The sequence below is a fragment of the Oryctolagus cuniculus genome, chromosome 17 (genome assembly GCF_051225735.1).
Source record: "Oryctolagus cuniculus isolate XC-2025 breed Fujian yellow rabbit chromosome 17, ASM5122573v1, whole genome shotgun sequence".
Lineage (NCBI taxonomy): Eukaryota > Metazoa > Chordata > Mammalia > Lagomorpha > Leporidae > Oryctolagus > Oryctolagus cuniculus.
In genome coordinates, this window is record NC_142883.1 from 54,770,801 (window position 1) to 54,785,287 (window position 14,487).

Sequence of the window (14,487 nt, forward strand, 5' to 3'; positions counted from 1 at the left end):
CTGAAGGCAGGAGCCAGGTGCTTCTCCTGGTCTCCCATGGGGTGCAGGGCCCAAGCACTTGGGCCATCCTCCACTGCACTCCCAAGCCACAGCAGAGAGCTGGCCTGGAAGAGGGGCAACCGGGACAGAATCCGGCGCCCGAACCGGGACTAGAACCCAGTGTGCCGGCGCCGCAGGCGGAGGATTAGCCTATTGAGCCGCGGCACCAGCCTTAGAAGGTTATTTAACAAATATCCATCTAGATTTAACAGATGTCGTTTTTCCCTATTTGCTTTAGACCTCTAAAATTAATTGTAATAATAAAATACTACAATTGTCTCCTGCCGTCATCCCACAGGCAGCTGATTCCCTGAACATGGTGGCTGTCTCCCTGCCCAGTGTTTTACACTTTTATAATATGGGAGCATATCCACAAACAACATGCGCTGTTGTTTTATGTTTGAAATCATACCAAAATAGCATGGCCCTCTAAACATAAAACGCTGTTGTACATGTAACTCTAATTCAATCGTTTTCCTTGCTGTATAGTATCCTATGACTCCACCACTGTTTATCTATTCTCTTGTTGATGAACATTCAAGACACTTCCGATTCTTCTCCACTGTAGACAACGCTGTACTGAACATCTTTGTGTCTTCTTGTGCCCTTGAATCAGAGTCTACGCAAAGGATTTGCTTAGGAGTGCAATTGCTAGCTCTGTCGAAAAACTTTCAAATACAAGGGTGAGAGAGGAAGAGAGAAATAGACAAAGTCTTGGGTTTTCTTCAGGATGGTTTGGGGATTTTCTCGTTTTTAAAACATTTTATTTTATTTATTGAAAGGCAGACTGACAGAGAACAAGGGAGACATGGAGACAGAAGAGGTTTTCCATTCACTGATTCACCTCCCTCCCCAGTGGCCATAATATAAACTGGGGATGGGCCAGGCTGAAACCAGGACCCTGGAACTCCATGTGAGTGACAGGGGCCCAAGCACTCAGCTCTGCCTGCCCCCCCCCACTTCATTAGCAGGGAGCCTGACTGGAAGCAGAGCAGCCGGACTCAGACCAGCACTCTGATATGCGGGTGTCGCAGGTGACGGTTTAACCCATTGTGCCACAACTCAGGCCCCAGGATGGTTGGCTTTAATGAAAATCCTGGAAGCGGGCATGTGGCACAGTGGGTTAAGCTGCCGCTCGGGGTGCTTGCATCCCGTATCTGAGTCCAAGATCTGTCCTGGCAGATGGAAGATTCTCTCTCTCTCTCTCTCTCTCTCTCATTCTGTCTTTTAAATAAATAAATAAATAAATAAATCTTTTAAAGGATTCCAGGTCATCTCATTGCGTCTGTGAATGAACCCTCCCATTCCATTCATCACTTTTCTCCCCAGCTTGAAATCTCTCAATCAAAACCCAAATTAGAAAGCATTTGTAGGTCAGAACTCAAAGAACGCCACCCGAAGCTCCCTAAAGGGGAGACTGGTGAGCGAGCTGCCTTTCTCCTCCTTTCTCTCAGTGTACCGCGTATCAATTCAAAACAGGTTAGACAAGAGAGCAAGATGAATGGGCTTCCTCAAACTGGTCTTGGTACGCAGAACGATAAATTAAAAATTCTGGACCTTGCTGAACGCAGGCTGAAAGACGGCGTCCCTGCCATCTTGCTTGATGAGCGTTTGTGATGGGTTCCCCCCTCCTTCTAGATCAATCTCAGCCTGTTTGTGTCAGCAGATCCCAGGTGATGGAGGGGCCCCTTCACTTTAATAGTCTGAGGGTACGGGATGACCTGAGGCCTTTTAGAGAAGGGAAAATCAATCCTCTGGCCATGGTGCCCTCCTTCCTCACCCCAATGCTGCCACGAGCCAGTCCTCCTGATTTGATGCCAAGAAAGACTGACACCCAGCCGGCGCTGTGGCTCACTAGGCTAATCCTCCGCCTTGCGGCACCAGCACACCGGGTTCTAGTCCCGGTCGGGGTGCCGGATTCTGTCCCGGTTGCCCCTCTTCCTTGGTTGCCCCTCTTCCTGTCCAGCTCTCTGCTGTGGCCAGGGAGTGCAGTGGAGGATGGCCCAAGTGCTTGGGCCCTGTACCCCATGGGAGACCAGGATAAGTACCTGGCTCCTGCCATCGGATCAGCGCGGTGCGCCGGCCACACCGCACCGGCCACGGCGGCCATTGGAGGGTGAACCAACAGCAAAGGAAGACGTTTCTCTCTGTCTCTCTCTCTCACTGTCCACTCTGCCTGTCCAAAAAAAAAAAAAAAAAGACGCCCTCCGTGAGCTCAGCTGCAGCCCAGGACCCGGGGGGACCTGCAGTTTCCTCCAACCACATGTGAGCAACTGCTGGCCAGGTGCCACAACGCCTTCCCAGACCTCAGGCCTGTGTGTCCCCAGCTGTGACATGTGCACCAGGCATGACACGCAACCAGAGCCTAGGTGGCTGATGGCTCAGTCGGCGGCCTTAATGGTTTTTAACGTTAAGGTCTGGAAGAATTCCTCTAACAGTTCATGGAAAGTTCATATTACAAAAAGGCTTTTGCATTGATTTCAAAAAATAATATTTTACACCCAAAGAATCTCATTTTTTATTTCCACTTTTCCGTGAACTTTTTGAAGTACCCTTGTAACTCCCAGAGTTTACTGCCAAGTATAAGATTAAAATAGTAATTACAAAAAAAAATCATTCTTTTAGTCCAGCATGTTGGTGGTACATGGGTTAGGCTGGTGCTTGCAACTCCGCTATCCCAATATGGACACCGGTTCGAGTCCTGGCTGTACCACTTCTGATCAAGCTTCCTGCTAATGCACCTGGAAAAAGCAGTGGAAAATAGCCTAACTACTTGGGCCCCTGCCACCCATGTAGGAGACCTGGATGGAGTTCCTGGGCTCTGGCTAAGGCCTAAACCAGTCCTGGGTGTTGCAGCTATTTGGGAAGTAAATTAGTAGATGGAAGATCTCTTTGTCGCTCCTTCTCTCCATGTGTCACCCTGCCTGTCAAGTAAAATAAATAAATTAATTAAAAAAAATTTTTTTCCACGACTGTTCAGCACATAGGGGGGCTGAGCTAGGTCCAAGATGCGCAGCCTGCCTTCACCTCAGAGTCATCTGGAGACATTTAAAAACTCCCGAGGTCTGGGGTCCTCTCCAGATCCACTCAGTAAGCCACTTGTTGAGTCCAGAGGTAGTGGGGAGGCCTCAGTATTGCTTATAACCCAACTCACGAGAGACTGATGTCTATCACCAGAACTCCAGTGCTTCCGTTTCTCAAGGGAGCTTTCTGGGCCTACGCGGTGGAACCCAGAGCTTTCTCTTCCTGGTAAAGCAGACCCGAAGCTCCCCTGGGGGGAGGCACAGGACAAAAGCCGGGTGTCCTTAAGTTCATTCAAGGCTGCTCGTCATGCCGAGGGTGATTCGGGGTCATTCAGCCAGAGTCGGGAAGCCCCCGTTGGCCCTCCCCGTGCCACACCGCTCCCTGTCCATTTTCCTACACTCCCTTGGCAGGCCTTCACACCCTGCCCCTCGCTGCCACAACACACCGTCTCCCGAGCGACCCCGTGTGTCGCCCTGGAGAAGCGCTTGCGTCCGCTCCTCCTCCGTAAGGTCACTACAAATCACTCTGCAAGACACTCGCTTCTGGGGAGCTGCCCGGAGGAGACAGCTAATCCCCGCCTCCTTGCGGGCTTGACTTACACAGATGGCATCTGCTGACCTTAGCCTTCTCAGAGCCATCTTATTTTGAGGGCTGCAACGCTGGGCCCCCCGTCTACAGTTACCACGACTAAAAATACCTGGGAGCCTGAGGAATCTTCAAGGGGACTTTGCAGCCCGGGCTACCAGATCTCAGGGTAGGGGCCTGGTTCCTGTGCTGGTCTGCATATTCTCTACCCGCCCCATATTTCCCCGGGTGGCAGATGGGAAGCCAGTGTTTACCCTGAGCCTGGGGTGTCGCCTTTTCCCCCCAAAATGCACCCAGTGGTGATAATTCTGGAGGCATCGTGACTACGCAGCCACCTTCCCTGAGTGTCACACCAAAGCTCCGCCTTTCCCACGGCAATGTAAGCTTGCATCCACGCGTGTCGGCCACCACCCCTCCCCCAACACACACACACACCATCTGCACCTCCCAGCCCCCAACAGTGTGATTTGGGAGCTTCCACCCAAGTCTGGAGCCAGAGAAAGAGAGATGCATTTGAGTTGCTTAGGGGCTGATGTTAGGAGGAAAGTAAGCCCACACTGAACTGTGCGTATGTCTCTGCACCTTTGTGTGTTGGTTGACTCCGTGAGCGATGTATCACCCACAGTTATTCATGTCCAGTAGATGCGCCTCCACCAGCCCCTGCCTCCTTTCCTGGTGGGCTTCAATAAACCGGGGTGCTTCCGCCTTGCACAAATGTGAGAGCCACTCAGAACACGTAAGTGAATGTATGAGCACATTGTCCCTGGACCACAGAGGAAGTGGTGTGTGTATGTGTGTGTGTGTGTGTGTAGGCAGGTAGGTCGGTACGTGCATGTGAATAGAACATATACCAGAAACTGGCAGTGGTTACTAGGGAGCAGGATTGATGAACCGGGGTACCAGAGAGATGTATTTTTATTTTCAAACCTTTCGTGGTTGTTTTAGACAACTTGTTCACCCATAAAATAAGAGATGATATTTGATCATGTGGTCATCTGAGTCCCTTCTCTAAAAATCTATAATCCTATGAAAGTGATATATATTTTATGCTCCCCCTCATCTCTTTACTTTAAATCCAACTCTTATGCTATATAAAAATCAAATATTAAATTCAACTCAGATTATATAGAAACACCTCATTGGTCCAGCCTTGTTTGAGAATGAAGTTTCCTGTCCTGAATTCTCCATGTCAGTGACTCTAAGCCCTCTACATTGCCGCGGTTTGGAGCAGTTTTAATGGAGTATTTGGTAAGTTGTGTGGTGGACCTTTCTATACCCTTTTCATCGCAGCTCTGCTGAGAAGTGCCTCACATCCCCTCCCGTTCCCCTCGTGAGAGTTCGGTGGTGTTGAGTGCGTCCACAGAGATGCGCAGCCATCCTCACACTCTAATTTTAGAACATTCGCCACCCAGAAAAGAAACCCGATACACACGAAGCAGTCCTCTCCATTCTCAGCTTCCAGCAACCACCCATCTGTGTCTGCCTCCGTGGCTCTGCCTATTCTAGACATTTTCCACAAATAATAATAATATTTTCCACAAATAATACGTGGTCGCTTGGTAGGGTGGCCTCCAGTGCCCACAGCCTGGTGGATGCACGTGGCTTTGTCAGGGCTCCGAAGCTGGGCGTCCATCAGGTGACTTCTTGAATACTTTACCTCTGACCCTCGACTCCGGATGGAGCCACCCCTCCCCCGTTCTGGTCCCCTCATTTTTTGCCAAGTTGGCCATTGGCGCATACACTAGATCAGGCCGGAGGGCTCACGCCTTCTCTCATGCCAGACTCATTATGTGAACCTGCTTGGTGTATTTCTCCTGGAGTGATTAAACAAGCCAAAATGTTTCCTTCTTTTATTGCTATCTTGAGCATCATGCAGTCAGCTACATTCCATATTGGCGATAAATCCCCCGCAAGTATTTGGTGATCTCTCTGGTTTAAGCGGTGCTAAACCCTCTGACTTCTTTTATCCTTCCCTCTCCCCTTTCTTAAAATAGCCTGCAGCCCTCATGTCAAGAACCACATCTGCCCTTCCCTTTCTCTGAAATGGCGTAACCATCAAGAAACGGTGTGCACATAATCAAAGCACACTTGGATACAAAGCCTCCAGGCAGGGTGGGGCAGGCCCTTAGTCAAGACACCCAGGTCTGTCAAGTGCAGTGCTTGCCGGAAAGAGAGGCCACCTGCCATCTAAACTGTCCCGGGAAGTAGACTTCCTTTGCGTCTTGGTAGGAATGGGGTGAAGGAGGGAGCCCAAACTGAAGCCCTGTCCTGGACCAGATCCTCAGGGTTGTTGGAGGGTGGAGTCAGCTTGGCAAGGAGGGAGCTCTCGTCCTGAATTTGGCTGAGGGAGCATGGCACGGGTTCCTCATCTTACACTTACAACTGAGAAGCGTGGTCACCCTCCCTGGGAACAGCCCCGGGTCGTTTTGTTTCCAGAGAACCAAGAGAACCCAGTCTTTGACAGGGACACCAATGCTTGGTGGGCCATGGCCTGGGCCAGGGAAGGGATGGCAAGTAGAACCATAGCAGGCACGCGTAACCAGCTGCTGCACGGCCAAAGCTCTGGTCCTGAGCGGCCGGAAGCCACTGTCCAGCCTCAGATGCCAGACTTGGCAGGAAATGCTGACTTATGGTTGATCTGAGTGCAGGTGAGCCCGTGGGCCGGGGCACAAGGTATGTTCAGGACCTATTGTGGGGCATCCCAACAGAATCTGATCTCGAAGATGTGGAAGGAACCCAACATTGCAAATGGGCAGCAAAAAGTTTGGGTGCATCCACTCCTGGATAACCTGACATCAGGGGACTCTGCTGAGCTCACTCCTGGACAGACAGCAGGTAGGACAGGACACCCTCAGGCTCAACCCCAGGTGGTTAGAATTCAGGCAGACGCCCGATGGTCCTGCCATTGACAGAGCTGGAACATAATCCACTTCATAAGTGACCCTGCATTGCCCTCTGGTGGTCATATTTGTGAACTGCATCTTGGTCTGGAAGCCTCTTGCACTTAACAGACATACTCAGCAATTGAGCTTTGTTCTAATTTTACAAACGCACGGGAAGCCAATCCTGCTGTGAGGTGAGCATAATAAGCAAGAAAAGTCAGTGCACTTCCTGCCATCTTCCAGTTCCTCCAGTGGTCTTAGACAACTCAGCTCTTGACACATACACTTATCTGTGTCACGCCAGCAATCCTCAGGGGTTGGTCATACCCATTCACATGTTACCCACGAAGGAAATGACCCAGAGAGCAAGTGTCACTCTTGCTGTAAGAATAGGATGCTCAGTAGCCGGCGCTGTGGCGTAGTAGGCTAAGCCTCCACCTGCGGAGCCAGCATCCCATAGGGGTGCCGGTTCGAGTCCCAGCTGCTCCTCTTCTGATCCAGCTCCCTGCTAATGTGCCTGGCAAAGCAGTGGAAGATGACCCAAGTGCTTGGGCCCCTGAACCCACGTGGGAGACCTGGAAGAAGCTCCTGGCTTCAGATCAGCCCAGCTTTGGCTATTGTGGCCATCTGGGGAGTGAACCAGCTGGTGGTGACTGGAACACTGGGTTCTAATGCTGGACCTCCTCTAAACTCTGGCTGGCTGTCCGTCTGCCTCTCTCTCCCCTCCTCACCTTCTAGGCTACCGGTGGGCAGCAGTACCCACTCTCGCCTGTAGATGGCAGCCTCCACTTGATGGAGCCTAAAACGTGGGTCCCAGCCTTGGATTTGTATTTTCACCTGGAGGATGGTGGGTGTTGTCCCCCCACTAAAGATTCTGACTTAATTGGATTTTTTAAAACTCCTCAGGTGGCCGCGGGTCCGTGGGTTCAGTCGTGGGCAGCTTGTTTCACCATCTGTCCTCAGCCCGCGCCCGCGGAGAGAAACGGGGAGCACCCATCCAGATGTCCCCAGAAGCTGCAAAGACTCCGAGCTCCCTGAGGGGCAGGACATTAAAAGGCCCCTGTGGGAAACGAGGAGGACAGCGGAACCAGGGCCCCAGCAGCGCAGTGGACAGTGACAGGCGTTCCGCTCCCTTGGGACGGGAATCCGTTCAAGCGTGCCGAGGGCAGGGGAATGCCCAGACGGCAGGGACGGGCGGGCTGGGGTCTCCGCAGAGGCCGGCGCTGTGAGCCTGGGGGAGTGGGCCGGAAGTGATGACACTGCGGGGCCGCCCATGGCAGGACTTACCCTGAGGGGAATTGGATTCCACCAGGGACAGTGCACTGGCCGTCCCCAGCCCGGCATCAGCATCTCAGAGCCAGGCGAGGCCAGCACGACCACAGACACAGCTGTGGCCTTCTGCTTGGAGACTCGAGGCTGCCTTCGCAGCACTGTGGCCCAAGCCGAGGAGGGTGGACGCAGGAGAGACACCCTCCCCAGGCGCAGGAACCAAGGGGCCTCGGAGAAACTCCATGATGACTAACCCTGTCGTAGCATGGCATTTTTTAAAATAAAAATTAATGCCCCCCACCAAAAAGCAGAACCCGATGAACAAAATTTTAGACTCAGGATGGGGTTATTCCTGGCTCTTGGTTTCAGCCTCCACACCGGCAATGCTCTGGACCGAACCACTGTGAGCCCAGGGTGCAGGAGGGAAGCTTCTGGTTTCTCACCCACCCTCGGCCAGAGCCGTCCAGCACCTGTAGAACCTGCAGAAGCTTGGCACTCCGGGTGAGGGCCCGGCTGGGGGCGGTGGCACCTGCGTGAGCAGCAGCGCCACCTAGCGGGAGACTGCGGTGCCAGGGAGTGAAAGGCGGCACCAGGCAGAGCCGCAGAGATGGCCGGGAGCCATCCAGGAGAGAGGACTTGTCCTTGAACATGGGAGACACCGCTGGGGCAGTGGCAGGGTGCAGCCAGGGGGCGGGGTGAGTAGGTGGTGCTGCAGATGGTAAAAGGACCGGTACAGACCATCACTACAGCTCCCAGAGCCTGCAGCCTCCTATGCCCAAGACTGTAGTTGAGGGGTAACTGTGAAAACACGGGCCTCCAAGAGGGAGGAACCGCACCCCGGTGTGGAACTCCACGTGGCAATCCCAGGAGTGGCAGCCCCTGCCCGGTGGAGCCAACCCAGGCCAGAGGGACGAGGGGGATCCAGCTTTGTGGGACCCGGGCTGAGTGTCCGTCAGAGGCGGGGGCAGTCCACTGATGGGCGGAGGGGACCATGGGCGAGGTCTGGGCAGAGCAGGGCTACGGCAGAACTGTGCTTTAGAGAGACTTGTGAGGGGGAATAGGTTGTTTCAGAGACTCTGAATGGCTCGGTGGTGACACTGTGTGCCTTGGACGCTGGGAATCGTGTGCACCACAGACCACCTATCATCACATCAGCAGCCTTTGAAACCCCGGATGGGGCGGGGGCTTCGGTGTCCACACGGCCTCCTTTTTTTTTTTTTTTCAAAGATTTATTTATTTATTTATTTGAAGTGCAGAGTTACAGAGAAGCAGAGGTAGAGGAAGAGAGAGAGAGAGAGAGAGAGAGAGAGAGAGGTCTTCCATCTGCTGATTCACTCCTCAAATGGCTGCAACAGCTGGAGCTGCGCCGATCCGAAGCCAGGAGCCAGGAGCTTCTTCCAGGTGTCCCATGCGGGTTCAGGGGCCCAAAGACTTGGGCCATCTTCCACTGCTTTCCCAGGCCACAGCAGAGAGCTGGATCAGAAGTGGAGCAGTCGGGACACAAACTGGCGCCCATATGGGATGCCGGCTCAGCGGGTGGCGGCTTTACCCACTACACCACAGCGCCAGTCCCAACCTCTCCCTCCTTCTGTAATGGTGATGATTTGATTCTTTTTCTCTCAAGAGCTTGGGGTGATTTACGCCCCGGGATTTCTTATTAGTATTTTCCATGGGAGACACACACACACACACACACACACACACACACCTCCCATCTTCTTCTCCTACCCCGCATTCCAGATGACAAAGCAAAGACCGCTCAGGGTTACAAGTTACAAGGCAAGACAGAAACCGAGGAAGGGTGGGAGGGAACCGAGGTGCGGCGAGGGTTAACTGCGCTGGATGCCAGGCCGGGCAGGTCATGGTGACAGGGTTGGAATCCCAGCTCATGGAGCCGTCCTAGGGTTCAGAAAGTCCCTCACTGAGCCGACAGCACCCATACCATCGTTTATTGCGTGTCAGGCCCTGTGATGCTTGGCTTTGCTGTGGGACCCAGAGCAAGTCCCTTTAAACGGTGAGATTTATGTCCCTTTAATCTACTTTTCAACAAGGGATCACCATGCTTGAAGGACTAAGGCTTTGCCTGGCCCAGGGATGCGGCAGAGTTTGGAAGAGAACCTGGTGTGGAATCTGGCGGTGCCCGTGGCCCTGCCTTCAGCGGCTTCCTTCACTAGCCAGGGAGGGCAGAGGGTATGCTAAACCCTACAGTGGGATGGCAGGAGGGGGGCCCAGTGGTCTCCGGCCCTGTCCCAGTTTCTTGGGGGCTGAACGGGTGCTTCTTCCCTCGCCAGCACAGAGAGGGGCGCACATGAGCCAAACCCACCACTTCCCAGATACCTGGAAGTCAGTCCATGTGCACCTGCGAGATGAGGCAGCCCAAGACAGCCATGGCTGGCAGGCCTCTCAGGAAACCTGGGAGGAGCATGTTTTATGTTTCTAGCCAAAGACCTCAGGCCCCAAACAGGCACAGCTGCCATGGATGCTCACCCCACCCCATGCCGAGCCTGGACCCTGTTTAGAAGTGTGGGTTCCTGAGTGCTGGGCTTTAAGACACGAGTTCGCTCCCTTGGCCCCTCTCCTGTGCCTCCCATTCCTTGCTCCCGGGCACACAGTAGGCAGGTGACAGAAGAGAAGATGTGTATACCAGGGCTGTTCATAAAATTGGTGGAAAAGCAGGTTGAAAGTTAAGTTTATTTGCATGCAAACATTTCTTAAAATCCTTGTGAATTTTCTCAGGATATGCATTTTCTACGAGCCTTTGGAAGACCCCTGGAGTTAGGAAACACAGCCCTGACGCTTCCAACAGTGAAGCACGGGGGCTGGCCTCACACACAGACTGTCCCCTGTGTACACACAGGCCCCAGGACCTCCTCGCCGACACCCAGCCCTCCCTTCAGGCTCAGGGGCCTGTGTGGATTGCAAACAGCCTCGTCCCCACCCGTTCCTTCAGAAAGCCAGCCCCATCAAGTTCATGGTCGCCACTGCTCACCAGATTTGTAAAGAACCACTCTGGGTCATTCTCCTCTCCCTGTGGCCGACGTCGGAGGTGGAGTCGGCACAGAAAGAACTTCTTATTTGTCCTCGAGACCAACAGATCCCTCAGCCACTCACTTTTCCTGCTACGAATTCAGTTTGAGGTTTGCGTTGAGCACCTGCTGTGTACAGAGCGCCGTGTTCATTGCTTAGTGGCTGAGCCTGCTCGTTGGCTGTGTCTTTTAGGCCCCTTGCTGCTGGCCTCAGTTACTGCTACTCCTGTACTTCCAAAAGGAGTTTATTTATGTATGTAGTTATTTAATTTGATAGGCAGAGAGAGAGAGACAAAGAAACAGATGGAGACAGATCTTCCATCTACTGTTTCACTCCCCTAACAAAATCAACAATAACCAGGGCTGGGCCAAGCTGAGGCTGGGAGCCTAGGCTTCTGCATGTGGCAGTAACCCAGATACGTGGCCCAGCCCCTGCCACCCCCAAGGTGCACGTGAGCAGGAAGGTGGAACCGAAAGCAGAGCTGAGACTCGAACCCGGCACTTAGTAGCGGATGTGGCTATTCTAAGTGGCATCTTCAGAGTCAAAGGCCCACCCCTGTAGTTTTGGGTTTATGTTACTTGATTATTATTATTAATTTTTTTGCTTGCGATTTGGGTACTTACATCTCCACTGCTGGGCTTGGGGCCCAAGCTTCCGTCTTACTTAGCTTGGCATTCGGGAGTCACTGGGGAACCCTATGTCGACGGCAGCGCTCCGTTCTCTTACCTAAGCCGTGGCTTCCCCCAGCAAGCTGGTGTCGGGCTCCCCACACAGGTGGCCCAAGGCATCCATCACCTGCTCTCCTGAATCTCCAGGTCCTTGAACGAACGAGGGCCAGGGCTCATTTAGGATAACGTAAAGAGGACCCATGCATGTGCAGGGCTTGGGGTTTCTTGCTGCTCTCCACTGTGGAAAGCATGAGCCATCTCGGATAAAAATAACCAGCGCCATCCCGGGCCCCGGCTCCTGCAGCCAGGGGCACCCGAGCCTCGGGAATGTCTCGGCACGGCTCAGGGTCACTGGATCGCGGCTGAGAACCAGCAAGCAGGCTCGGGGCGGCTCAGCCTCAGCTGTTTTTAGCAGCGGGATTAGTGGCCAGGGCGCTGAGAGTCCTCCGTGTTTGCACGGCTGGCCCCCGCCATGTACTGAGAGGCACTTCTCTCTGGAGACCCTCAGCTGTCGCGCTGACACAGGCGTGGAGAAACGCGAGGCCGCTGTCGCCGGCCGGGGCCAGGCTGCAGGCTGCACCGGCTTTACCGGATAAGGACATGTTACTCCTATTAGAAACCGTGCCCCTCACGTGTCCTTAAGACGGGGGCCATCTGCCAGCCATAAATCAAAATCTCATCTGTCTCAGATAAAGAAGGCGTCTCTCCTCCCGGCCAGAAGTCCCTTTAGAGCGGACCGATCTATTTTTCAATCCTGTGCTTGAGCAGGTGTTTCTTCTGTAATTAAAAAAATTATAAGAAGTAATAAAAAATAGAATCCCACTGCCAAGAGATTTGAGAATTAATAACGAGATCAGAAAGCCAGAGGTTTTTGTGTAAGGATTACAGGGAGAAAGGAAACAAGTTTCATTCCCTAATACCAGAACAAATCATTAAAAAGAAAGAGAGACTATGTACTTTGAGATTTATTTATCTGAAAGGCAGAGTTACAGAGCGAGAAGGAAAGACAAAGAGATCTTCCATCCTCTGGTTCACTCCCCAAATGGCCACAACAGCCAGGGCTGGGCCAGACCAGAACCAGGAGCCTGGGTCTCCCAGGTGAGTGTCTTGGGTCATCTTCCACTGCTTTCCCAGGCACATTAGCAGGGAGCTGGATGGGAAGTGGAGCAGCCACCACTCTAACCGGCGCCCATATGGTTGCCAGCACTGCAGGCGGAGGTTTAACCTGCTACACCACAGCACCAACCCCAAGGCTCTGTCGTTTAGAAAGGAGAAAGTGATTAGAGATGGCCCTTCATTTGAAGATAGTTAGCTTCCACCCAAAGAAGTGAGCAGAGGAGGAGGGACCTGTCCCCTTCAGTGGCCGTCCATGCTACAGCTGTGTCCAGCCATGCTGGTGGGTGTCGCTATGAGCTGAGGGTCACCCAAGTCCCTCCTGGCTGATCCTGCGGCCTGCATGAGAGGTGCTGGGAGGCAGGGTTACAGCAGAAGTCAGCAGAAGGAACCGGCAATACTTTGGGGTGTATTAGCCTGGTCGCTACATACGGTCCTGCGTACACACTTCCTGCAGGTGGCTCCCGTGTCTGGCCAGGGGCTCAGGTCAGGGCTGTGCAGTGTAGGGCAGCCTCGGGGTCTGGGCAGAATCTCAGCTCCGCCATTCTGACCTTGAGAAAGCTGCTCTGTGTTCAGTTTCTTCTTTGCTTCCTAGGCCGGGGTTGTGAGGCCCGTGTCGTCACTGCTCAGTCTTTCACAGGGGACACGAGGGGGCGCGTGCTGAGTGTGCACCATCAGTGCCAACTTCCTCGGCTCCTGCAGCCTCAGAGTTGTCCAGATTTGTAGCCCAGGCCCTCGTAAGACACACCCAGGGCCTCTTCTTAATTGTATACACCTTAAATTCTGTTAAGCAAGTTCACAGCAAAGATAGCTTGCCTGCTCATTCTTCCTTTCTTGTCTAATTTTTTTAAAAGAGTATTTATTTATTTGAAAGGCAGAGCCACAGAGAAGCAGAGGCAGAGAGAGAGAGAGAGAGAGAGAGCGCACGCGCGCGAGAGAGGTCTTCCATCCACTGGTTCACTCCCCAGACAACCACAACGACCAGAACTGTGCCGATTCAAAGCCAGGAGATTCTTCCAAGTCTCCCATGTGGGTGCAGGGGCCCAAGCACTTGGACCATCCTCCACTGCCTTCCTGGGCCATAGCAGAGGGCTGGATCAGAAGTGGAGCAGCCAGACTCGAACCAGCGCCCATATGGGATGCCAGCACTGCAGGCAGCGGCTTTACCTGCTACGCCACAGTGCCGGCAACCTCTTGTCTAAATATTTTAGCATGTGCTTTTCAAATATAAGGACTGTTTTCAAAAACAGAATTATGGTATCGCATTGCACCAGAAACATGAATGATATAGGAGCCAATTTTGTGGCGCAGCAGGTTAAGCCACCACTTGCAACACCGGCTTCCCATGTTGGAGCGCTGGTTCAAGTCCAGGCACAGGAAGGTAGCAGAGGCTGTCCAAAGTACTCGGGCCCCTGCTAACTATGTGGGAGACCAGGATGGAGTTCCTGGCTTCTGACTTTGTCCAGGCCCAGGTCTGGATGCTGTGGCCATTTGTGGAATGAACCAGTGGATAGGAGAATCTCTCTTTCCCTCTCTCTCTCTGTCTCTTCCACTCTGTCTTTCAAATAAACCTTTAAAAAGTCTTTAAAATGAACAATAATCTCTTGTCATCAAATGTTCAGTCAATCCTCAGATTTCACGAATTAGCATATGTGGGTATATGTCTCCTTTTCACCACTTATTTGAACAAAGCAGGATCCTAACAAGGACCCCACGGTGTAGCTGGTGCGTAGGAGCCTAAGTCTCTTTTCAACTAAAGGCCTCCCTTCCACTGCTTGTATTTATTATTTTTTTTTCTGAGCCATTTACTTATTGGGAAAATCAGACAATTTGTTCAGCCTAATTCGCCACATCCTGGATTTTATTGTTGGCCTCTCGTG

General features: G+C 52.8%; 2 long non-coding RNA genes across 8 annotated transcripts in view; one reads left to right on the plus strand and one right to left on the minus strand.

The window, feature by feature from the left end:
* Nucleotides 1-14,487, plus strand: part of LOC138846212 (uncharacterized) — a 40,120-nt gene that overhangs the window by 22,014 nt on the left and 3,619 nt on the right. The gene's annotated exons all lie outside the window — the stretch shown is intronic.
* On the minus strand, nt 9,007-11,769 carry LOC149121244 (uncharacterized). 6 transcript variants are annotated; one of them, XR_016224303.1, is made up of 3 exons: nt 11,553-11,769; nt 10,789-10,954; nt 9,007-9,272 (listed from the first exon to the last, which is right to left on the minus strand). It is a non-coding gene; the product is annotated as an uncharacterized LOC149121244 (long non-coding RNA). The 6 variants fall into 6 exon arrangements; XR_016224298.1 differs by having other exon boundaries at nt 10,789-11,051; nt 11,553-11,755; XR_016224299.1 differs by having other exon boundaries at nt 10,789-11,051; nt 11,450-11,645.